General features: G+C 38.9%; 1 protein-coding gene and 1 long non-coding RNA gene across 3 annotated transcripts in view; both read left to right on the top strand.

Annotated features, from left to right (window-relative positions):
* The window catches only part of TRIO (trio Rho guanine nucleotide exchange factor), a 248134-nt gene that overhangs the window by 32039 nt on the left and 191361 nt on the right, over positions 1-24734 (top strand). The gene's annotated exons all lie outside the window — the stretch shown is intronic.
* Positions 456-11014, top strand: LOC125180376 (uncharacterized). The gene is made up of 2 exons (XR_007158871.2): positions 456-3367; positions 3650-11014. It is a non-coding gene; the product is annotated as an uncharacterized lncRNA (long non-coding RNA).

Genomic DNA, 24734 nt, shown 5'->3' with positions numbered 1-24734 from the left:
TACCTTAATTTTACTTCCAGGGGAGGTGAGTATAATTAAAGTGATTTTAGTCACTTTGTAGCAAACGGTTGTATTATTTATTTTCCAGATAGGAGTTAAGTGATAAGCTTTAAGAAGTGTGTAGGTAAATAAATGCATTTTTATTTAGGCTAGACTTAGTTACATGAAGGTGATTAAATTTTCCCCTTCTTTCCTTCTTTTTCTTCTTAGCTTATGCAGTTGATCCCTGAAATAGAGATAGGTTTAGCAGCTGATGTGGAACAATGAACTTTCAGCCACTAAATGAGTAACATTTGAAAATTATCTTGCAGTGGAGGAGTTACTTTTTTAAGGTAAACTGTGGTAACTGCATGGTGCAGGGAGAAGAAGGTGGGATGCTCAGAAATTTCCTTTCAAAGCCTGATGCTGAAGAAGAAAGTAAACTGCCAGACTGAGTGAGAGGTGAGATACACATGACAAAGTGGTGGAGGAGGCTGCTTAGTAGCAGGGCATCATTATCCAGAAAACAGATTGTGAAGAAGTGTTAAGCCTTGAAACTTGACTCACTTAAATATTTAAATGATCAAAAGCCTATAGAAAACAGAGTTAATTTGTTAAGTTTCGACAACCAAATGAAGTGAAAGTGTCCCATAATGTTTGAGCCATGACTTCATTTAAAGGAAGGAACAAAACCAAAACTGAAGTAGATATGCTAAGGTGCTTAGGCATATCTAGATCATTGAAGACAAAAAATATCTATGTATGATGTTAAGCTGCAGAAACCAGAAGAAGAACGTGTGTATGTGCTGGTGTGTATTGTTTTTGTTAGTCTAAGAAATGTGACAGCTAATGAATTACAGTTCAAGAAGTTGGAGATGACTACAGACATGGTGAACTTCTGATTATAACTTAAATTTTGAGAAAAGCATTAGCCATTTCCCTCCATTGTATTTCACCTGTAATGGTGGCTCATCCTTTGAAGTTAATCCTTGTGAGCTGGTGGAAAGTAGAGGTGCTAAAATGGACCAGTTAAATGACAGACATTGGCTGTGAAGTTACAGAGAAATAACTTGGAGATTTACTGAACGCTGTCCTTGAAAAACTTACCGTAATGTTGGTGTTTGCCCAGCTTGGACCAGTTAAACCTGTAAAGCAAATGCTTATTTGTTTTCCTATTGGTACAAAGTGAGAGTTGTTGGAATGGCTGGTGTTGGGGGCAGGGGGGCATGACTCATGTAATAGGTGTGAAGAACTTCCTAAATATTCTTAGGTGCTGCGATGAGTATGTATTTCATTCACAGATGGAAGAAGCTCTGTGGATTCATTTAACATGGATCTGGCAATGTGAATTACCTGCTCCAGTGCTGATTAACACAGACTACTTAGACTTTAAAATTGATTTTGGAAAGATACTTTTTCTTTATAAAAGTTCAACAAAACCTGCTTCTAGTGCTAGCAGGAAAGTTTATTGAAAAGGAATTTTGGTGTTAATATGAAGCTGGACCATTAATGGAATTTGGAATGAATAGGTAATAAATATGTAATATTTTTTACTTGTAGAGTAGATTGGGGTAATTTCAGCTAATTGAACTTGCATTGGAAATAGCCTTTCTTCAGTAGTAACTAGTTGTTAGAATACATGCTGGCAGCATGATGGACATTTCCTTAACACAGGAATAGTAACAGATCAGGTCATAACCAGAAGTGGTTCACACAACTAAAATCTGAATGAAAAGTTCAATGGGCTTGTCATTCTTGATACTTCTACCTATCGTCTCAGGAGTGTTACCGTAAAACTGTAGGCCTGGTTAATGGTAAAAGAGTAAAGTAAACATGTGAAAAGAAGAAAGAGGTAGCCAGAGATGCTCTGGAAAATCTAGGAAAAAAAGCTGGGTCTGAGGGATGATTCATAGCAGGACTGCTACTTAACTGAGTTGAAGAATTAAAGCTTCTGTGAAAACACAGCAAAATTAAAAAAAAAAAAAAAAGATAATATTGCTGTGATTGCATACTCTTACATGTAGATACAAAGTGGAAATAGAAGGGAACTGACAATGTACAAGTAGAGCCATGAATGAATGAATAGTACCTTAAATCCCTGCTGGTTAAAAGGGAAAGGTAGAGAAAAACATAGATGAGCAATTGTGATTTCACAACCAAAATTGGTCAAAGTAACTAGAGTGGTGTTTTTATGACCAAGTTTAGAGTTTTGTGTCTATCTGTAGTATGTATTTTTCTGTCTTGTATCAGGAAGAGACTTTCAAGAGCAGGATTGTTGAACACCTGATCATAGAGTGGTGGTGGAGGTGTTAATATGGATGTGCAAGCATGTATTAGTGTCAGCATGTTGAAGTAACATGAAGCTGAAAACAAATCTGATTATTACTGCTTAGGGATTTTGGTGTTAAGTGTCAGTTTGAGCAGCTCCAGATGGCGCTGAGAAAGAAGAGTCAGAAAACTAAGTGCAAGGGCTTTGGGCATCTGTAAGCGAAGAATAAGAAACACATCAAAAAAAATGTTGCTGTTCATAATTATTGCATGAGATTCTTTAAGTAAGATGGAAACCTTTTGATGAGTACTTTGAAAAGAGAATCTTGACCTTTCTCAAACTGATCCATTTGAGCTTCATGATACTGGAGTGTGTGATACGTGTCTCTTACCCATCAAACATTGGCAGCTTTTGGGGCAATTGTTTGAAGAAAATGAGGAAAGGAATACATAGCAGTCTTTGGTAGTTCATAGCCAGAGAAGAATGAATATATATGTAAGAAAGTAAAGTGGTGTTACCACAGTACATAAATAATTTCTCTGAATTTTACTCAGTCATGGCCTCTTATCATAGTATTACCTATGAAATGAAAGTGCTACATATGTCAGAGTTGCCAGACTGCTCAAGTTGAGCTGAAACAGTCTTCTGGAATTTATGGGCTACAGAAAAGAAGTGATGAGAGAATAATTACTAGTGCTTACAGGGAGATTTCGATAATTCCTATTTCTCCTCTGTAATTCCATGGCTCAAAACAAATGACATTTTGGAGCACTCTGTCTTCAGTGATGCACTGTTTCCAAGCCATGCAAGCTCCCCTTTTCCATCAAGGATCACTTGGAGAGACCACAACTCTATTGCCAGGCATCCACATGGTGCTGTTGTTCATTTTGTGACCTCACAAGCATGAGATCAGTGCTTGATGGTGGTTTGTTCCACTTCAGAGTCCAGTAATTTCTAGTATACGTAAAAGCTGCTTGGTGATTCAGAAGGGTGTATATTGAATATTGTTGAGCTAGCAAGAACATGAGAAGGGGAAAAATGGGAGAGGAAGAGGGTTAAATTTTGAAAGAGAAGTTCAGACGTGTGTGAATTTCATTTATTGCAGCTCACAGGTATAAGGTATACATTTTATGTCCATTCTCTCTAGTACCTATTTTGCCTGGATTTTCAATGTGTAGCTTAAATCTGCAGAATTGTGGTAGGCTGAATGTGAAAACGCTGATACTGGTGTGCCATTTTAAATCACCTGTCGTGTTCCCTAAGCATTTAAAATAGCATTTTGAGATTGTGTTAAAGTGGAGCAATTACTTTCTGTGTACACAGGTGATCTGCCAGTTCATCAGACACAACTTGAAGTGCTTTGGGTTAATGTTACTGATCAGATGTACTCTTTGCATGCAGGCATGGTCAATGCTGTGGAGAAAGGGGGATGTCATTTGGCCACGCATGGAATAGTGGAGAGATGGCTCCAGGTTCTCAAGAGCTGAAGAAGAAATGGATAACTCAATTAAAAAAAAAAGTATATATTGATTACTTGATTAAAATTTTAACTTGATTTAATTATGAGTTCTTACTGTTTAATGACCTCTTCTGCATTTGTTAGGTCTAATAACAAGTAAAGGAAGGGAATTTATGCATAGTTCATTGTCTGTTTGGACAACTGGAAGAGTGAAAGCATAGATCTGACAAGAGGATATTAGGACAATTTCTTAAACAATTTGTCTCAACAAAAAAGCAAAGGCTAGAGTTTAGCTTGGGTACAACTTAATTTAAGCCATGTGCTTTTTCCTTCACCTTATGTAGAAACATATAACACTTGATACAGGAGACTTCATACAGGGGAAGTGAGTCCTGCTGAGGATGCTATTTGGAGCTATTTTACATACCGGTAACAGAGTCTCTCGGATGAGTTAATGTTTTTCTCAAGTTGGACTTACTGATGCAGCAGAAGCCCTGTGGGTTGAAGATCTCCAGTGATAATTTTTATCATTTCTGAATTTATTTTATCTGACTCTCACTATCTGGGTGTTAAGACAAGCAGTGGAAAGGAAGTAGGTAGCTTCTTAAGAAGTAAGTAGGAGACTGTTGGAGTAGCGTTTAATTACTTTTAGCTTCAGCCAAATAACTAGCATTCTGGTTTATAGGATATAGTTTCCCTTTCCCTTGTCACGATGCAGTCTTTTGCCCACCCCTCGTTTCTTGAAGGGGAAGCTTGAAGTTTGTTGCTAGAGCTCTCTAATAAACTTGCTCATGTTTCAAAGCTGGTTGGTCAAATAGTACAAGTTGCGGGTATTTGTGATAAGTAGCACTTGGAGCAGTCAGAAGTGTTATTGAGGCACTTATGAGTGCTTTCAAAAGGGATTTTGTGTGACTGGGATGGTTATCATCTTGTGGGTTGTCGTTAAGGATGTGCTAATTGCATTACTGTGCAGGCAGCTAGGAGCAGTGATGGTGCACCCAAATTGTGTCCAAAAGATGTGGTAGAGTTGAAGATGCTGAGTAGGGGAATCTTAGCTGGTTTCCACAGGAAGAGGGGACTATGTGGGATGTGTAATGAACTACATGAACAACTCAGAGTACCTTCAGTTGCTTTATTGCTTTAGGTCGTTGAATGACTGTAGATTCAAATGCCATTAGATAGTCACTTTTGATTAATGACATTCAGTACATGTTGTGCTGATTCTTTCACCTGCATCTGCTCCCTTGGTAATAGGCAGCTGTGAGACAGAAGTATATGCTACAGTCAGCCCCTGGAAGGGCTTGGCAGGGGATGGAGTGACCTCCATAAAACAGGATTTGGGTGGGAATAGGATGATGCTTGCACAGTGTGGAGACCGTGTTGTATCTGCTGTAGTTTATTGGCTCTGGCTTATAAAATTTCTCAGCAACCTCAGGCTTCAGAGGTATTGTGGCTCTTTGAACTGGTGGAGATCCAACAGGATTGAGGTTGAATCTGTACTAATTAGCATGGTTTGTTTCACACGTGTGGTGTCTTCACTCACGATGCTTAGTTGTCTGAACTGTTAGCAGCTTAGAAACTCTAGAGCAGTGCTGGTATATGGGAAATCAGTTGCAGTGCCTCAGTAGCAATTAGAAAATCTGCTTTTCTGATCTTGTAGTTGAAATTGTAACAGGGCAGAAAAACTTCTAGGAGTTATCTGCTGCTAAGATAACGTTTTGTCACACTTTGGCGTAACACTGTGATTTTCTAGGTTTATTTGCTTATTACTCTTAGAAAGGTCTCTTCTTGAAGGCATGCTTGCCTGAGTAAATTGCAGCTCTTCATTTCAATGTCTTATTGTTCATATTGCTATTCTAATAGGGTAACTTTCATTTCTTTGGCTGAAGACATTTGGTGCGGGGGTGGGTTCCCCCTCGTTCCCTGCCATTTGGATTGCTGTTTAGCTTTCTGTGCCTGGCTTTATAATTGAGTGAGCATAGCAGTTTTAACTGGGACAAATTAGCCTTTTGTTGACTTGCATAGGCCAGGATACTGGATTTCCTATAAAGAAAGGTTTTATTTAAATAGATTAAAGGACAAAGTGAAACCTTAAATTTCAGTGTAGGGTCATCTTGTTCTCTGTAGTATGAGGAGAGAAAAAAAAAAAGATAAATTTTACATTGCTGTTAAAAACATTATGCCACTCACATTGCTGGGGTTACATGATGTTACTAGCATGCACAACCTAAATTGAAGTTTATGAATAAAATAAGACTGTAACTATAACTTACTGTAATGGAGGGAAATTCTGAGTATGTTACGCAAAGTATATTTTTAGATTTGGTTGATTTAGGTTTGGTTGTGGAAACTGAAAAGTTGACAGCTTACATGAAGATTATTTTAGTCTAAAGAAGGAAGTAGTATGTTTTGTTAGCAGAACATGCTTGGAGTGTAACTCAAATTATTGCTCTTAGCAGTACTTCTGTTGCACTAAAAGTTTCCTTCCTTTCAAAAGAAAGGTCTTCTTGCAGTCTTCATATGAAGTATATGTGTAAAAAGTGTGCATGTGAAGGATTTTAGGGTTGGTGTAAATAACAAGATAATCTGGAATTCTTCTACCTAGCCTTTCAGAAATATGAATGTTTTCATGCAAAGTAGGAGAATGCAAGTCTGAGGCAAAGTATCAGCTTTGTGACTTAGATATCAGGAAAAGGGAAGAAATACAATAGTGTATTTCAAATTGTGAAAATCACTAGTTTGTATGCCTATCAGACTGGCTAAAGCTGTGGCAAAAAAAAAAAAAGGCACAAAACCCAAGAAAACAGTCATCACTTCACAATTTAACTCATTCTGTTCTCAGTATATTGCCAAGCAGTGAGAGTGCTGCTAAGACTTCTCTCAGTATTTGCCTTCTGCTCTCGTCCCAACACCTCTAGTTTCAATGTACCTCTTTCACGCTTGACCTCTTCTGCCTCTCTTCCCACACTTGCTCTCCACCACCTTTTACAAACCCTGCTGTTCAGAGCATGCTCTTCCCTTGCACTGCTGGACCTTGCCTCGGATGCTGCCTGTTGTTTTGCTGCTGATGGACAAGAGTGTACTGGAGATGACTGTGCTGGCTGCAGGGGTGAGCCATCATTGGGTGCTGTGCTCTTCTACTCCATCTCTTACTCCTGGTTCTCTTTCCGTGCTGGAGGAGAACAACTTCTGTTGTGGCTTTCGTCTCAGCTTGTCAAGCCTTGGTGGCCTCCTTGGGGTACAGCAGATGCATGTGAAGGAAAAAGGACTTTTGAGTATCTGCTAATGGTGTGATGATGGTTTGAGGACTGTGAAGCAAGCCATGGGAACTGCACTAGGGGTGGTCCTGTGATGCCCAAGCTTGATTTAATTCTATAAAGAAATAAAATAAGCACATGCCACAAGATGTTACGCTTTCTCTACTCTGCCTATAGGTCTTGAAAAAATCATATTTCAACTTTGTAGTTTTAAGTTTCTTACAAGGTGTTGACAAATTACGCTCAAAGCTTCTCAGTAGTTGTTGGTTTTAATTGCGCTGCATGTAATCTTCAGTTGGATAGATAGCATGCAGAACTACAGTTACGTGGGAAAACTTAACAGCATGTTTTAAGAGTAGTAGATTAGTAGTAGTAGATTTAGACCTTAAGTTTTAGGTAGAGATCTCGTGGTTCAAAGCGATTTAGGAACTGCTGCAAGTTGGTCTGTGTTAGGAATTTACAAAGCCAGTTACATGCTGCTTGTTTCTAGTGGGCTCCATTTAGGTGCTGTTTCTGTGATCGTTCACCCCCAGCCTGTGGTCACATGCTCTTATTTTCATAGCAGTATTTTTTCACGTGTGTGTGTGTGTATGTGGGGGGAGCTTATATATATATATATATACACACACATATATATACACACACACACACATACGTGTATATATATATATATTTTTTACTACTTGAATATGTAGATTGATTGCAAATTTTTAAGATTTCCACTGGCTAGAAATACATCATTGTATGGATAATGTATAGTTCCAAAAAATTAAGCTATAAATATTGCTACTTGAATAGTTGCAGTCGTTTGCCAGGGAGAGCTGCAAGTGGGTTGTGAGCATTGTTTTGGGTTGCTGTTCAGTTACATATTTATCCTAGCTGAAGTCACCTGCAGAGAACAGCATTCCAAAAGCCTCGTTTTCCAACAGTGGCCAGAAAGCTGTTGGCACCATTCGATTAGCGTAGGAGGCAAGAGTATAGGGCCTCGACTAAACCAGTTCTTAGAATTTAGGGTGGTAAGAAGTCTTCAAGCTTATTTGGCACTCGGCAGAATGAGCCTGTTGAGAAGAGGATAAAAAGGACCCTTACCTTGGGCTATGGTTCAGTTTGCAATTCGGAAACGGTGCCAGATTGTGCTTCCTGGCTGCTCATGCTGGTTCCTCCACACGCTGGATTTGAACAAAACGGAGTCAGTTTAAGACCTTCTTCCCCCAAGTCTTTTCAGCAGATTACTGTTTGGCTGGATCAGTTCCCTGCTGCTTTTCATCGTGCAGCTGCACAAATACTTCTGTTGGCACGACAGTGGGAGCAGCGCAGGGGCAGGAATGAGCAGCTGGGGACACGGGCTCTTTAGGTCGGTTTAGGGATCCACCAGCCCAGTCTGCAACATCACTCAGCTTAAGGAAAAGAGAAGTGTCATGATGGGGCTTGTCTGAAGGCTTGAATCCTAGCTCTAGCGCGCTGCATGAGTCTAGGGATTTACCTTGCACAGCTCTTTAAAATATTGATATGTATCAGCTGAATCCCATTTTAGCTGGAGGAGGCTGGACATGTGAGAATGCCATACCGTGTCAGTGACTTTGTTGTGCCTGGATATAGGGGTTGAGATGCCCTCTGTAAGCATTGCTGCAGCCTTCAAACTATTTGTGGCATGCAGAGGGTATTTCTAATTCAGTCTTGATCATCTGCTGCAAAATGTCCACAACTGCTCCTAGTTCCTTTGCAGATATAAGGGACCACTGGCTTCCTTTGGGTGCTTTCTTTTTGGTTGTCTAGGCGAAACTTAAATTGTTTACTTGTGTGGATTGCTTTCCTTGTCAGAGTGCTGTTGAGAGGAGCAGATAGCAGACATCTCATTTTTTTCTTCCTTTAAAATTTCTTGTAAGCCATTTCTATTAGGGTGAAGTCCTTCTGGCTAAGTTCAGCTAAAAAAAACTATCCATTTTGCTTTCAAATCATGCATTCAGGGAAGATTTTGAGATGTCACCAGTAACTTTAGCAGTCACAGCTGTCATTAATTTCTTCCAGCACCACTAGCATCCAAGTACAAAATGGTGTTGTCATTTTGTTTTTTAACACTGGTAGGGCACTAGGGTTTTCAGGCTTTTTCTGTCAGTGTATTCATGCTTTCTGCAGTAACTGAGGAGTGGAGACACATCAAGGGAGGAAGCTGAAGTTGGAACAGCTTGGTTTGTCAGTGGGCTGGTATGGAGAAAGTATGAGAGGACAACACTAAGATATGGAAAGTAACATTAGGGAACTGAAGCCTGCTATATCCAGGTTGAGTGGAAGCAATACATAATGTGTAATTGGCAGGAATATGGCTATTCAGATATCCAGTGAGGATATCTGCAAAACAACAGCAAAACGTTTCAAACCAAAAAAAACCATCTTGTGATCATGAATGGCTTGTTGAGTTGCCTGCTGATGGCTGAATTGTTGCATCTCTTCAGTTGGTGCTTAGGAACTCCTTGAGAGCCCGTAGTTGAATCACTTTTACTTGCCTTGCTCGCAAAGTGCATTAACTTTCTGGAAATAGGCTTCAGAAAGAATGTTCCATGTAAATTTTAAGTGGACTCTTGAATGGTATCCCTGAAGTGATGTGATACATATTTTAAGAGACTGACTCACTTTTGAAATACTGCCAACATTCTGCAAAAAGGAAGATCTGAGTATTATCAGTTAGAAAATATGTCTACAGGGACAGTTAATAGCAGAGATTTTTTTTTTCCTACTAGATGTCTCAAATAGGGTGTTGTCTGAAGATGAAGCTCCATCTACCAATGTGTTTAGCATTGCTGAAGAAGTTGAGCAGATTTTTCTAGGGTGTGGTATTTTTTGTTTAAGACTCCTTTTTTTTTTTTTAATGACTTCTGAAAGGAATTTGTTACTGAAGAAGTAAGGAAAACGTATTTGAGGAATCCCATCTGTAAATGCAGTCTAAGCAGACTGAAGAATTACAGATGAAACCTAATATGAAAGCTCTTCCAGCAGTAACAAAAAGCTGCCAGGGAAGGTAAGTGACAGGATCCAACTGCACACCAAATGCACACGAGAAGATTGGACTCCTTAGTGTTGCTGGAAAGCTACTTGAATCAGTACACAAAACAAAAAGGGAAGCTATCTCAAGCTAAATGAAGGACAATTTCATTTTTTTGTGTGTTTGTTATTGAAGTAGAAAGCATAGTTAATGTTATTACCAATATTGTAGTTTTACATGTGCATTATCTGAGAGTGCTGCCCTGTACTATTTTACCTGAGCTCTGAGCTGAAGCAGTCTCCCAGGTCTCCTAATGTTCGTGAGGACTCTAGGGAAGAAGTTGTCAGCTTTGACTTCATTCTTATCAAGTGTGAGGTTCATGGGCAGTCCTTTCAACTAGGAAGCCTCGTTTTCAATTCAGGGTGGAGAAGGGGGAAGATATCGGTGCTGAATGTAGTGACCCAGAACTGTGCCCTCGTTGTTGTTGATGAAAAGGAGAATTGTGACAGCCTTATTCCGTCTGAATCAGATATTTTCATGTCTTCAGCATTTCACTTTGTGCTAAATACAGCTTAAAGATCAGTCATAATGAGTAAGCTAAGCCTGTGGATCAGACAAAATTAGATGATAGCTGTTCAAAATGATCAGACTGGTTATAGAGAAGATCAAACCTTAGGTTTGATCCTGTAATTGTGAAGGGAGCTGAGATCCTCATAAAAGCGTGACTGAACTTCAGTGCATCAAATGATCTAGGAGGGTTGTGAGAACTAGACAAAAGCCACAAAAACAAATGCTGTGAATGGTTTAAACTGGAAATAGTAGAAGCTTATGTCTCCAGATGGGCACTCTGACAATAATAAAGAGGTTTCCAAAGAAAATAAGATCTCTACCTAACTGTTTGGGTACTTCTTTGGTCACTTAGGTGCCAGTATATAGTATAATAGGCTGAGCCTTGTTTTACTTGAAGCATTTCAAGCTAGCTTGAGCAGATTAAAGACAAATCTAACTAGCTAGCTTAACTGCGCAAGTCCTTGACTGGCCAGATCTTGAGAGCAGGAAAAAAAATAAAATCATAGGATCTTCCAAGTCTAAAAAGAAATCTGAAGTTGAAATTAAATGAATTATACAACAGTGGCTGCTGCTGCCTGGAGAATGCATGCTTAAGATAAAATGTTAAGGTGTAAGCCCGTGCTATAGAAGATGGTAACAGTTCAGAACATGCTGCAGTGTGAAAGACATTCAAAAATAGTAGGAGGCAAGGACTCCTCTAGTTGGGTTTCATAGTGTGCCTAGTGGGTTTCCATTTGCTCTGTTACACTTAAAACTTGCTGCTGGTTCCTTCTGTCTGATAGGCAAGTGTGTAACAAAGCTGGTGACTGATATGTTGGAAGTCTCTGGAGCAGTCAGTGTTAATGCTGTGCAGTAAATAAACGGCCAATTCTGGAGGAAAAAAAAAAAAGAAAGGTTCACAGTTTCATCCACATGGTTTGCGGCCTGACTTTGGAGCAAAGAGAGACAAATAATGTGTGCAAAAGCCAACTTTGTCCCTGGCAGAAATTTAGGTAAATAATTTTAAGTTTTGTTTTTATACTGGGGTTCTCCAGGCTGATTGGTTGCTGTGCCACTGGACTGTAAGGTCTCTGCTTAAAGGCAAATGGAGAAAATGTGAACCCTTTTCCTCTGTACAGCAAATATGTGTGAACTTATAATGCTGTTTATAAATTAATGTGGTTTATCAATTAAGGAGCGTAAGAAGGAAGAACTTTGTGAATGACAGAACCAGGCAAGAGGTACAAAGCTGTAAGCTTGTAAAATTGCTTTCTATCTGTCTGTAAACAGTAAATTCAGTCTCAATGAGTTTTAGTTTACAACCAGGCTTTAAAATATTGCCCTGTGTAGCTTGTAGCCAAAAGCTTTTTCGTCTTTGAATATATCAGAGAATTTTACATGAGATCCACTGGCTTAAACAGTACTGTTGGCTTCTTAGTTCAACAGTGGGTTTACATAGATTGTATTGGTGAAGTGTAGAAATACCTAGAAAGGTGCATGCTGGCTATAGGTGGATAAAAAATGTAGGTTAACAAATGTACCGTTTTTACGAGTCTTTACCAATCCATATAATTGACAATTCTTGAAGTTGTAGTTACCACATGATTCTTTCAGTGGGATTTCAGTGGATGTTTTTCCAGCTACAACACAATGGTAAGCTAAGGAAAAAGCGTGCTAATAAATCAAGAGGAAACTTTGGAAAAAAAATATGGGGGAAGTTCAAAGTCAGTTGTTTGATTTCTTTTTGCATCATTTTTCTCACTCAAATTCCTCAGAGTAGAGGTTAACTCAAATACGTTTCTATGAGAATTTGCCACATTTAGACACTTTTGTGGACTGCAAAGCAGAGCAGGGCAATCTCTTCCCTTGACAGTCTAGCATGTCTAAAAAGACTTTCTGCCTGCAGGTTTGCTTACAGTACATGCATCTCTTCACAGATTGATGAAACTGACGTAATGTAGGCCAGTAGCTGGGGTGGTCATGCAGGCTAAACTAACCTCTAGGCTCTTGATGTACTTGATAATGTGGAAATTGTATTAATTTGTTACAGATTATATTGTATGCTAAATTTGTGGGCATGGAATGAATTTATATAGTTGTCAGTGCATTGTCACCCCTTTCCTGGTTGACTTTAAAAGTCCATTTTCAGAGAGGAGTCTGTACTCTTGCCATCATTTCCTCTAACTATTACAAAGGATCTCTATTTTTAGAAGTTCAGTATTTGACTGCCATAAAAACATGGGAAAATATCGGAGATTCTAGCGGAATTCCTCTGCTGGAAAAAAAAAGGCAATCAGCAAATCATTACACTGAACGTGATATCATTTTGAACAGTGGCTAATATTTGATAAGGTAGAAGGATAGCAAAGGCATTTTAGCTTGGAAGTTTTAAGTTTAAGTAAACATTTGGTTAAATGTAACAAAACGAACAGGTGTCTTTGCAGAGAGTTTCTGTATGCTTTAGAAGCTTCCCTTGAAAAACCGGGGGAGAACTATGTAAAGCTTTTTAAGTATACACAGAATTGTTAAGCATTAGCAATACATGTCAATCTGACATGCAGTGCTGAATATTAATTGCTATATATGTTGTGGTTGGCATTTCACACTTCAAAAATTATTTTTTCAAAGTTCATTTTAAGTGTTCTTAATTCTATGTGTTTCAAGACACTTAAATAACTCTAATTGCAATTTTTCCCTCTAGACATAAATTGATTTTCTCTGAGTAGGAGTTTGACAAAAAAAACTTACGTTTAACTTCATCTCAGATATAAAGTTTAACTTTTTTCAAGAGGGTGTTGGGGGTAGGGGGGAGTAGGGCTACTTGTAAGTTGTTCTTGGACTGCACTTACGCCCTCGCTATGAGCAGATGCTTTGAAGACGTTCCTGTTAGTTAATAAGCTCTTTGTTTAGAGCAGATAAACAACACCACCCCCCACCATCAGAGACAAAAAAAAAACTGCTGATTTTTTTCTTCTGAAACATCTCCAGAAACAATCTTACTGCAATTTGATCTGAAATTTCTTAACTTATAAATAAATAATAGTTCAAACATTTAACAGAAGAGGCTTTTAAGGCAAGGGAAGTCATTGACAAATTCAATTGCCCTACTACGAACGCATTGCCATGCTGGCTCTTTTTCTTGATTCTGCAGCATTACTGTCAAGCATGGTCCAGTGGCCCATCTTCATTTCCATAGTTAAATATATTTACTCTGTGGGACAAAGACAAAACGCTGATCAGCCCCATAAAAATCTTTTGTTGAAGGTTAAATAATATCTGTATATGTATGGAATCGTATTATACTCCAATGTTATTAACTGAAGCTTAGACATCAAGGATGCTTGAAATACTAAATGCAGGAAAAAAGGTCAGCATTTACAGCATTCTTACAGCTGACAAACAGTTTTTAGAAGAGCTGTGAATCTGGTCTGATATTGAAGTTTGAAAACTTTTTAGCTGGACAAGATTGTTATTTCCAGTTACGTAACCTCTGCAGAAGAGAGTTGCGTTTCAGTGGCAAGTCAAATGGAGGTGTGGTGTGAGGTTTTTGTTTTTAATAAATCAAGTAAATATTTGGGATTGATTTGGTGGACTGAACTCTCCAGTGTGGACCGATGAGGTTTAGTAGAAATTAAATGAGGTTAGTATGCAAGTGGATGAGAAGAAAAGCTAGATGATGGAGAGAAATTTCTGCTGAAGCGTAGAGGGTTCCAAGTATCTGGGAGGTGGAGGTTCCTAACCCGAAAAGACATTTGGGCAGTTCTACATACTTTCAAAAATAATATATGTTGCTGTCAGGATTGTTATGCAGGGCTTAGCTGGTAGTTTGTCCGTTATCAAGGAACACAGCTAAACTAGGCATTGAGTTTTCCCCGTCAGATGGGAACCGTAGGCTGTAATATGCTGGTTTGTTGGTTTTTCATGCTTACGTGTCTGTAGACTTGAAGCGGATCACTTAGTCTAATCATACAGCACAATTCGGATAACAGCAGCTTGATGTGGCTGTCTCTGTACAGAGATTAAACTGGTAGTCATGATTAAACTGGCAGCCCATGCAACAGAACCACTGGAACAAGGTGAGCTCCTGCCTGTTGCCTTGGGCCAGTCTGCTAAGCTTAGTGAAGTTACTGCTGAAAGTGTCAGGCTGAGAATGTGCTAAATTGTTAGGTACCTTTCTGCGGTACATGTCAGGTGGTGATCCTGATTTTTTGATTGGAAGACTTGCAGAGAAAATGTAGTAGCTGTGCTTTTTAAAGAAAAAAAAAAGTGTAGCGGGAGAAGGTGTGGACACGTAGTACAGGGTAACTACTCAGAGTTGGTCCACTCTAGTGCTAAGAGTAATTTAAATACATCACAGTGGAAATATTTAAAAATGGGTCTAAAATGTTTTGTCTTAATTGGAGAGATTTAAATGTCCGTTGTTTAAATGGTACAATTAGGATCAATACGGAAAGGTAAACAAGCATAGGGTGACAATCTGAAATGAGTGCAGAATGTTTTAATACACTGAAGTTTCTGTTGCAAGAAAAATATGAGAAGATGTTAAGAGCATTGCCTTCTGTATCATTTCACGTTCAGTGTGTGTATCATAGCTATAGAAATAATCTTAAAGAAAACTGAATTGTTTGGATGGGTGTCATTATATTCGTTGGTCTGAAGTGAAGAACCATTTCTTCATTTTTCAGTTACCTTTTCATTCTGTTTTCCTCCAGAAATGAGAAGAAAAAGGTGTTCAGGAGCCTGAAGTTAGTTAAAAGCTAAGGTTTCATTTCAGTTCATTAAGAGTTATTTAGTTACCTTTCATATGTTTTACTAATTGTTCATTTCTTACGCTGGCCAGGTGTATATCAAGCATATATTGGTACATGGGAATATTCCACCTTGGGTGCAGGACTTTGCATTTCTCTTTGAGCTTTGTGAGGTTCCCATCAGTCCATACCTCCAGCCTGTCCAGCTCCCTCTGGATGGTAGCAGGACCCTCTGGTGTATCAGCCCCTTCTGCCAGTTCTCTGTCATCTGCAAACATGCTGAGGGTATACTCTGCTTCGTTATCCAGGTAATTACTGAAGAAGTTAAACAGGACTAGACCCCAGTATAGACCCCGTGAGGCATGCCATTAAATTATGACCTCCAGCTATACTTACTAGCTGTTTTCAAATTAGTTACCCCGAGAGAGTTACTTTTCCTTCATTAACGACCACTTTATCAGTAAATCTTTGTATTATAGTCAGAAATCATATGTACAACCGAAGATGATGTTTGCAATTGAGTAACAGAAGGTGAAATGCTTCTAATATAATGTATTTCCCTTGTGCAGCTAGTCAGCTTTGTAGCTTGGTTTCGCTGTAGTCCAAAGAGCTGTGCAAAGCCCTTAGTTTGATTTGTTCGTTTCTGGCTCTTGCTGCACTCATGGTCCCTTTGGTTCCATGCTCAAAATGGAAATTCTGAGTCGGCCGCTGTTTCTGAGCACATTAAAAATGTCTAGGGTTTTCTCTTTACTTAAAAGGTTAGCAAAACAGACAACAAAATATTCATATGCTATTTGAAGTGAATAAATAAATGTTTATGGTCTTTTCTATATAGCTGATTGTATAGGGGCAGATGAACCTGAGGTAGTTTTTGGTCTGCATAGCTTGATAATGATAATTTTTGAGAAAACACTTTTCATGAACGATTTCCTGTATGGAGGGATTTCCCACCTGAAGCCTGTTGCCATGTTGTCTCTATAATGGTCAGACTTGCTGAATATAAATGAGTCGAGGTATTTGCTCATCAACAATGAGAGGATTTTCCTGGTACTGAATTGCAGTACTCGGAAGGCTGTAGTCTCTCCCTTGTGCAATTTGGCAAGAGGAATATAAAACTACTGGAATGAAGTGCGACCAAATTTTTCATAATCACATTAGGTTAAAGTGCTTTGTTAAAGAGAAGCATCAGTGAAATTATACTTTGTGATACTTGTGCTGATTAATGGCAACGTGGTCAGGAATGGCAGCATCAGAGTTGATCCAGCTTGGGCTACTACTGCTCTTTTACTTACAGGAGTAGGAGAACTAACTGGTCAAAACCAAAGAAATTGCTCAGTTTAGCACCTGACTTCATTTGTCTGTATTTAAAGAAGTAAGTAGCTTTCACCTCTTTGTCAAAATCCCTCATAGAAGATGTTAAGCTTTTGCTTTTCTTCCAGTCTGGGAAGATAGCATGTTCCTCCAGTTGTGACTTCTTGTGGGCTTCTGTTTACAAGCGTAGCATTTTTGACCTAACTATCCATTACATTTATTGTGCTCCTCAACTTCTCAAGTAGAATGCCTTATTTGTATAAAAATTCACTACAGCTCCCCAAACAGCCTATGACTCTATCAATTGGATTTTTGGCTTGTTAAACTTAAATATGCAGAAAAGGCAAAAACAACATTTCGCACCAGGATTTGCCAGTTTTCTTGGTCAGAATGTTTGAAATTGCAGAGAGCTGTTGTTCTCTCTGTTAACCTTTGGCACAAGACTACTAACAGGAGATGGATGCAAATAGCTAAATTGTTGAGTTTGCTTTGACAGAAGTGAATAATCTTATGGTGATTTAGGATGCTTTATTACAACCTTATGGTTGATTGACCTGTCATATATGTTTTAAACTTGATGACTGTGTGGTTAGCTCAAGATTTAATTGTTAAAAATGTTGCTATGATTTTAATGGTCAATAAAAACTATCTTTGGATCTTCTCTGTATATTTACAATGACAGTGCTTCCTCTCACTTTTTCTTCAGTGATCATATTACAGGCCTATGATATTGTTGGCATCTTTTCCTTTTTAAAAACTTGCTGCAGTAATCTGGATTTGTAATATGAAGGTTAATAGCATGATTTCTGAGATGTTTACTTAGAGGAAAATAACTGAGAACTTTGGATGCTAATACGTAGTCCTAACAGTTACTTTGTTAATATGTTCATTTAATTTTATTTATATAAAAGAGCCCAAAACTTGATTGTACATGGTCCAGTCAGAGGTTACTCCAGCTGAACTAAGATTGAGTTATTCCATTGTACCAAAAATGCAGTGGTATCAGCTGTCCCACCATTTCTGTAATTGTTCTCCATTTTAAGGGCAAACTGTATTCTAGGTGTCCTTCAGTGAGCAAGTATGAATATGAGATGGCTTTAGGAAATATATAAAATATATATTCTTGGCACTCAGCAGTAACTGTAGAAAGTTGATCTGCAGAGTGGGATTTTAGGAACAGGTTGTGTAAACTAAGTGGCAACGAGGAATGTCTCAGTGAACAATTAGATGGTCGTGTTGTACCTTCTTCGCCAGGTCCAATGATAAACTAGATTTTAGGAGCAATCAGTTCATGGGGAAAGCTCTTGAGACAGTGAATTAGGTGAAGTCCAAGAAAATTCATGATATCAGAGTATCTGCAGGAAAAATGCCAAGTAGTAATGCAAAGGAAAGCAAAAGTTCAGCCAGAGTTGAAATGAGATGGACATTGAGGGCAATAAGAAGAGTTGCTCCTGCTACACTAGCAGCAGAAGAATAAACAAGAAAAAGGTGTGCCTGTTGCTGAATGGGGCAGGGAATTTAGTGACCACACATGTAGATGAGGCAGAGTTACTCAATGACTTCTTTCCCATCAAGAAGAGCTAAAGATCTTTTTTAGCTGGAGACGGGTTTTGGAGAGAAGTGGAAGAGGTTCAAGTCAAGGAGCTCTTGAAGTCTTGACCCATGTCAGTCAAGTCCATAGGACCAGGTGGGATATATATTAGGGTGGGATATATATTAGCCCTATGCTGCCTAATATCTTCATCAGTGCTCTGGAAGAGGATACAGCCCACCCTCATTACGTTTGTGAGTGTCACCAGACTTGGGGGGTGGGGGAAGGGGTATAGTCCATATGGTTGAGGGCAGGCTGCTGGTGAGAGGGACCTACACAGGACAGACCTCATGAAATCCAACAAGGACAAATACAAGGTTTCACATGTGGAATGGATCAACTCCTGTGTATTAATACAGGGTGGGGACTGAGAGGTTGATAGAAACTCTACTTAGAAGGCCATGGCTGTCCTGGTAGACAGTGTAGACTGTGTATGAGCCAGCAATATGCTCTGGCAGCAGTGAAGAGTAACAGCATCCTGAGCTATATTAACAGATGAACAGTCAGTAGACTGAGATGATGGCTTTTCTCCCTGTGCTCAGCATTTGGAGTACTGTGTCCAGTCTTGGGCCAGTTCAAGACAAATGTCAGTAAGCTTGATCAGATCCAGCTGGAGAGTCACCAGTGTTTTTGGGGTTGGAGCAGTTGCCCTGTGAGGAGAGGCTGAGGTGACTGGGCTTATTGAACCTGAGGACAAGAAGGCCTCAGGGGACCTAATAGTAGCCTAGTAGTAGCTTTCTGACACCTAGAAGGAGGGAATTAAGAAGATGAAGACAGCCTTTTTGTGCATGAGAGGAGGAGCAAGAGACAACAGTTATAAACTGAAACTTGGGAGATTTTTCCCTGTGAGCATAATTAAGCACTAGAAGGATTGCCCAGAGAGGCTGTGGAATTTGGCTCTTGCAGGTTTAAAGACCAAACTGGGTTAAATTCTGAGCAGTCTGGTCTGACCTCAGCTGATCCTGCTTTGAGCAGGAGGTTGTATTAAGTAAGGTTCCTTCCAATCTGAGTTGTTCTGTATTTGGAACTGGTATTCAAGTTAAACAGAGCCATCAGGAGCTGCTTTGTCTCTCAAGGTCCTAAGATGTTTCAGGCGCCCTTGTTAGTACTTCGGATTACTCATTTCGAGTTAGAGGATTTCTTTCATGTAAAGGGTGCAGAAAGAATCTGAATATCTGCTAGCATCTTTTGACCTTAAAGTGTAGTAGGTTACAGTTAACTCTTTACAGTGGTTTCCAGTGCCAGGACAAGAGGCAGTGGGTACAAACTGAAACACACAAGGCTCTGCCTGAACATCAGGAAACATTCTCTATTATGTGGGTGGCAGAGCCTGGCATGGGTTGCCCATAGAAGTTGTGGAGTCTCCCTTCTTGGAGATCTTCAAAAGCCTCCTGGGTGTGGTCCTGGGCAAGTGGCTCATGGTGGCCCTGCTTGAGCAGGGAAGATGGGTCACTTGACCTCCAGAGGTCCCTTCCAACCACTACCATTTTGTGAAGTATTAGGTCTATAGATAGCAGTAAGGACAACATTAAGTATTAGGTGATGATGAAATGAGTCATAAATTCCTGCAATTTGGTGAGTGGAGTAACCTTATCACTCAGAAAACTGAGGCAGAACAGGGAAGTTGCTTCCACATGGGCATTTTAGACATAGCTGCAGGACCCTAGTGCAGGGAAGCAATCTCAAGAAAGAAAAGGAACATAAATTAGAGAAGAAGCAGCTGGAGATGAAATTATGGACTGCTTATTATGCCAGAATCCCAGTATAGCAGTGAACAACTGTAGGTGAAAACACAAATCTAAACAAGTATTTATCTTATGTCAAAACCAAATGTCTTAAGGACACTCAATTTAATTGCTTACCAGCCCTTGTTATCCTGTACACCTTCCTGTGCATGTTCAAGCAACAAAAGTCTGGAGTGTAAACATAAGTTTTAAGGGCAGAGCTAAAGCTGCTGAGTTAAAAGAGTTTAAAGTTGAAGAGTAATGGCTGTGATAGGCGGATGCTTGAACACCCGGACTGGTCCTGATCAACTTCAGGTGACTTAATGCACGTAGGCCTCTGAAGAAAGCTGTATTAACAGCCTGTATGGTAAATGTGAGAATTTTTCCTCAAATGAAGCGTGAGATGTGTGGTACCACGAGTTATAATTGATTTTCAGACATAACAATGAATTAATGTAATTTTTTGAGCATTGATATATGGGGCCTGCAGGGGTGAGTGAGCGAGTTCCCTGTGAGGCTGTGTTTAGCTGGGAGGTAGACTGTGTGTTTGGGCTGTCCTCGTTTAATTTTTTGGGGGTAGTTGTTTCTGTGGTATGCTTGCCCGCATGATGTTGGGGAGGCCAGTGTTTAGCAACACATAGATACTTACTCGTGATACTTACCCGTCTGTCACAGCTGCATTCATGTTCTGCAGTAACCTCTGGCATCCTATTATAAGTTGAATTGCTTACACAGTTGGCATAGACCTACTAAAGTAATTGTCAATGTATGGAGTAGTGTTTCATGGTGAAGTACTCTTTCAAGTGACTGAGTCACGTTACAAGCACGTTGTCTGGAAACAGCTAAAAGAGCATCCTTGTGGTTTCCTTTGTACTCGTTTCCTGAAGAAGAAAGGGGAGGGTTTAGTCATTTTTGTGTAGCAGATTGATGTGGAATCACGGTGGCCTACCACTAGGACAAACTGTGTCCTGGGTCTATCAGGAAGGCTGTCAGTGCTGCAGGTTGATGCTCTTGCTATGGCACAGATCAAATGTTTTCCTGCTCCCGCAGCTAATAGTCAGCGGCATGCTTTCTGATACTCATGTCAGGGAGGCATTCTGGTATTGTGGTGAGCACAGACAAAACAGTAAAAGAGGAACCTGTCTTTCTTTATTCCTTTAAAAAAAAAAAAAAGTCATATCACTTTTTTTATGAGCTAGCCTGCTACTAGCTGTTTTAATAAAATCATCTTGTTTTGTTTGGAAGTCTTGGAAACAAAAGGCAAGGTTCATGAAGTATTGGCAAACATATGCACAAATCTGGAAATTGTATGTATTACTGGGTGCTCCTAGCTGTGCTATGCAAGTTGTTAAACAAGCCTGTGGAAGACTCGCTGACAGGGAAGCTGGAGTTTTTGTCTGCCCAAATGCATCTGCCATACAGAGCACCAGCGACTAATATTGCAGATTAAAACGAGAGGGCTGACTTAATAGTGGTCCTCTTCTTCAAGTACTAAAGTGGCCATGTCTAATTTAAAGCAAATAAGCACATTCCTTTATCTTTGGAGTAAAGTGGGTAATTTAGGTGTTGTGGAGCCAAATTTGAGTTCAGCTTTTCATGAAGCATTAAGACTGCAGCCTGTTAATAATGCTCAAGCTGTAGTCTGGTAAGATGTGGTGTTTCATTTGAGTTGTCGTGGAGTAGAGATGCTGAGTACCTTTGTCTGGAAGTGCTCCAGCTCTGACCTGGATTTCTTGTGCCCTGTGTTATTGTGACACACTGTAAGTCAGTCTTGAAAAATGGCAATTAATCTGCTATCTTTACATTTGTTTTTAGTATCTTGCCTTTGTTAACTCAATCCCAAAGGAGCCCCCACCCCACCTATTTTTTTCTTCTCATACTCAGAGCTGGCATAAAGAAGTTGAAATCCATCAGTCATATTACTATCCAGCTCTGTTCGCTTTTTGATTAGATTGTCAAGTAGTGATATAATGGAGCATTTGATATTTTTAAGGTGAAATCAAGCAGATTATTTTGTTCTTCTCTGCTGTAATTTGTCTTAAGGTTTATCAGCTGGTACTGTAGGCAGGAGTTGTTACCCTACAAATGCTTAATGTTTCTTCTTAATTGCTGATGTAGTTTATTATCTAAATCTTAGGTATGTGTTATGCTGAAACTAAGTTTATCAGACAGTTAATAATTGTTCAGGTTATTTGTCTATATCTGTAGAGCACTAACTAGAAAATATTGTGGGGGTCTTCGTTTTTTTGTTTTCTTTTGGGAAGGATTTTCTAGTGTTTTAGTGATCAAGACAGACTTTAAATATGTTGCTTCAATTTTAATTTTCTAAGGTCATGTATGTGGATATTCATTTAGATCATGGCAATATCTTCAGTAGGATAAGCATTTCAGAAACTGGGACGTGGATGTTCAGTAATAATTGAAGAATTCTGTTTCATGTTAATATAAGCTGAGATGAAACAATTAGGGAAATAATTCCAGATTTTGTTATATCTCCCAGATTTTTGTGGCATATCCTTGCTAGCAAGTTCTTGTGTATACTGAAGCATTTTATGTAACAAATGTTATTGTACTATGGGGATTATATATTAGAATTCATAAAAAAAAAAAAAAAGGATGAAATGTACAGATGATTCAAATGAGAAATTATATATATATGTATGTGTTTTTATATACCCACAAATACTGCTCATTGAATGGTCCTAGAAGCTGACAGCTCTAAACATAGCAGAAAAAAACTGAGAATTGCTAACAAACGTCCACATAGTTGTGTTCAACTTCTGCAATTGAATCAGTAATTTTTTATTAGATGAGTGGTCAGAGAGAAAGCTAACTGTTGAGTTTAAATTGTACTGCACCAAGGGTATTTCAGGTTTTGGCATTTGTGTTGTACTATTTCAAAGGTGGTTTAAGTGCTGACACTTAAGTGTTAACCTTGTTACTTGGTTTTACTGAAATGTCATTGCCTAAAGTACAAACGTAATAAATTTCAGATTACCAAACTGAAACTTTAAGTAAGGAATTATGTCTTATTTATAATTATTTGCTTTTCATAGATTATAGATATAAAAAAAGATTAATAGCTTTTGTTTGTGATAGAGTGGTCCATTTTATTGTTGAGTTTTGCAGCTAAAAGGTTTCTGGTGCGTGACTCTGGACTTGCATGTAGTCAGGGAGACTGTGTTTTTAAACTGTCGTGCTATCTGGGAACAGTTGCATCTGGGTATTACATAGGATTAAATAGCAATCATTGTCAAAGCCTATTTGGTAGTAAATCCAGGCAGAGCAACTGTTAAACAAACTGACAGTCAAGCAAAACTGTACAAGCAGAAGATATGCATCGGCAAAAATGACTTAGATTTAGGACATGCATTGTACTTCTTTTTTTCTTTCATCTGACTGCTCAAACAAGACTGGTTGAAAAACGTTTTGACTTGGAAATAGACCTTTTTGGAGAAGATGAACCTAGCAGTTATGGAAACTACATCAAATTCACTTGGGACTTGAAGTCTGAGTTTTTGAAAACAGATTTTTTTATTTTTATTTTTTTGTTAAAAGGATAAGGATTTAATTTGCTGCTGCTCCTAAACACCATTTAGTTCATCCATTCTGTTGGCCACAGGCACATTAAACCTTTGGGCTACGAACAATGTGTTCTTATAAGTGGGATACAAACCAAAAAACAGGTGTATTGATACTTCTGAATGGTAAGTCAATTGACTATTCCTTGAACTTTGTCTCGTAATGGCATGTTACTGTATAATATTCAAAATGAAATTGAATGTGTAGCTATAATATGGTAGAATCCTCTCTACTTGTGTTTTAGTTACTGACCTTGTAAGATGGAGAATCAGAAAACATAGTTATGGTGGGTGAAGCTTGACAGTGCTTCTTGACAATGTGTCAAAGCAATTCTGTATTCTTTTAGTCTCCAAATAGATGTGGGTAACACTTCATGTTTTAGCATGATGTAAGTGATAATGGCAGCTATGGTATTAGGCGTCAATCAAAATAGCGTGCTCGTAATATTAGTCATCTGCTGAAGGGAGCATAAATGCAGACACTGAGCTCATTATAAAAAAGGAATGCCTATGGTGTATTCAGGACAATAGCACTTCCTAGTAAATGAAAACGATTCTGGAGATAAGGATGTACACAGATAGGATAATGGCCTTCTATGTCAAAATAGCACTGTTCACCTGACAACTGTTCATTAAAGAACAGTCTTTGAGCCAGTAACAACACAGTGTTCCCTTGCTCTAAAACTGCTGTTCTGGAAGGAAAAAATTCAGAGGATGGCATTGTAGCTGATTACTGTAATGCAGTAATTCTGGCTTTTGTAATTCGACCTTAATCTCCAGTGGCATTCCTACAAGTGCTGCCATCTGCTTTAGGTTAATTTTATTGTAATGCGGGGTTTCCATGATGCTCCTCTTCAAAATTTTCTTTCTCTTCTTGGAAATGAGAAGGACCTCTGAAGAGCCTTCCCAATTCAAGACGCTAGTTGACATGTGATATGCTTTGCTTGAATGTGCCATAGTATGTTAGAATTCAAACTCACAGCTGAGCTTCTGATGCTTGAAATTAAATATACTGGTGTGGTTGGTTTATCTAACTTCAGCTTCTGTTTGTTTGGTAGGCTGGAATTCTGGAACCAGATCAGCTCCATAGTCTGGTGCTAGAGCCAGCTCTTAATCTTCAGTAATATGCTTCAATCCTACAATACTTGATAAGTGTGCAGAGATAGCAGGCATGTATTTGAATGCCTAGATCATAGTTTCTTTTTTTTTTTCCTTTTTGATTGTAAGCTTAAGCATAAGGGGCATTAAAAGAAGTCAGTAGTATGCATTTATTTTATTATGTGATA

Source organism: Anser cygnoides, chromosome 2 (assembly GCF_040182565.1).
Source record: "Anser cygnoides isolate HZ-2024a breed goose chromosome 2, Taihu_goose_T2T_genome, whole genome shotgun sequence".
Taxonomy (NCBI): Eukaryota; Metazoa; Chordata; class Aves; order Anseriformes; family Anatidae; genus Anser; species Anser cygnoides.
The sequence above is the reverse complement of the archived record's forward strand: the minus strand, read 5'-3'. Positions and strand labels throughout refer to the sequence as shown.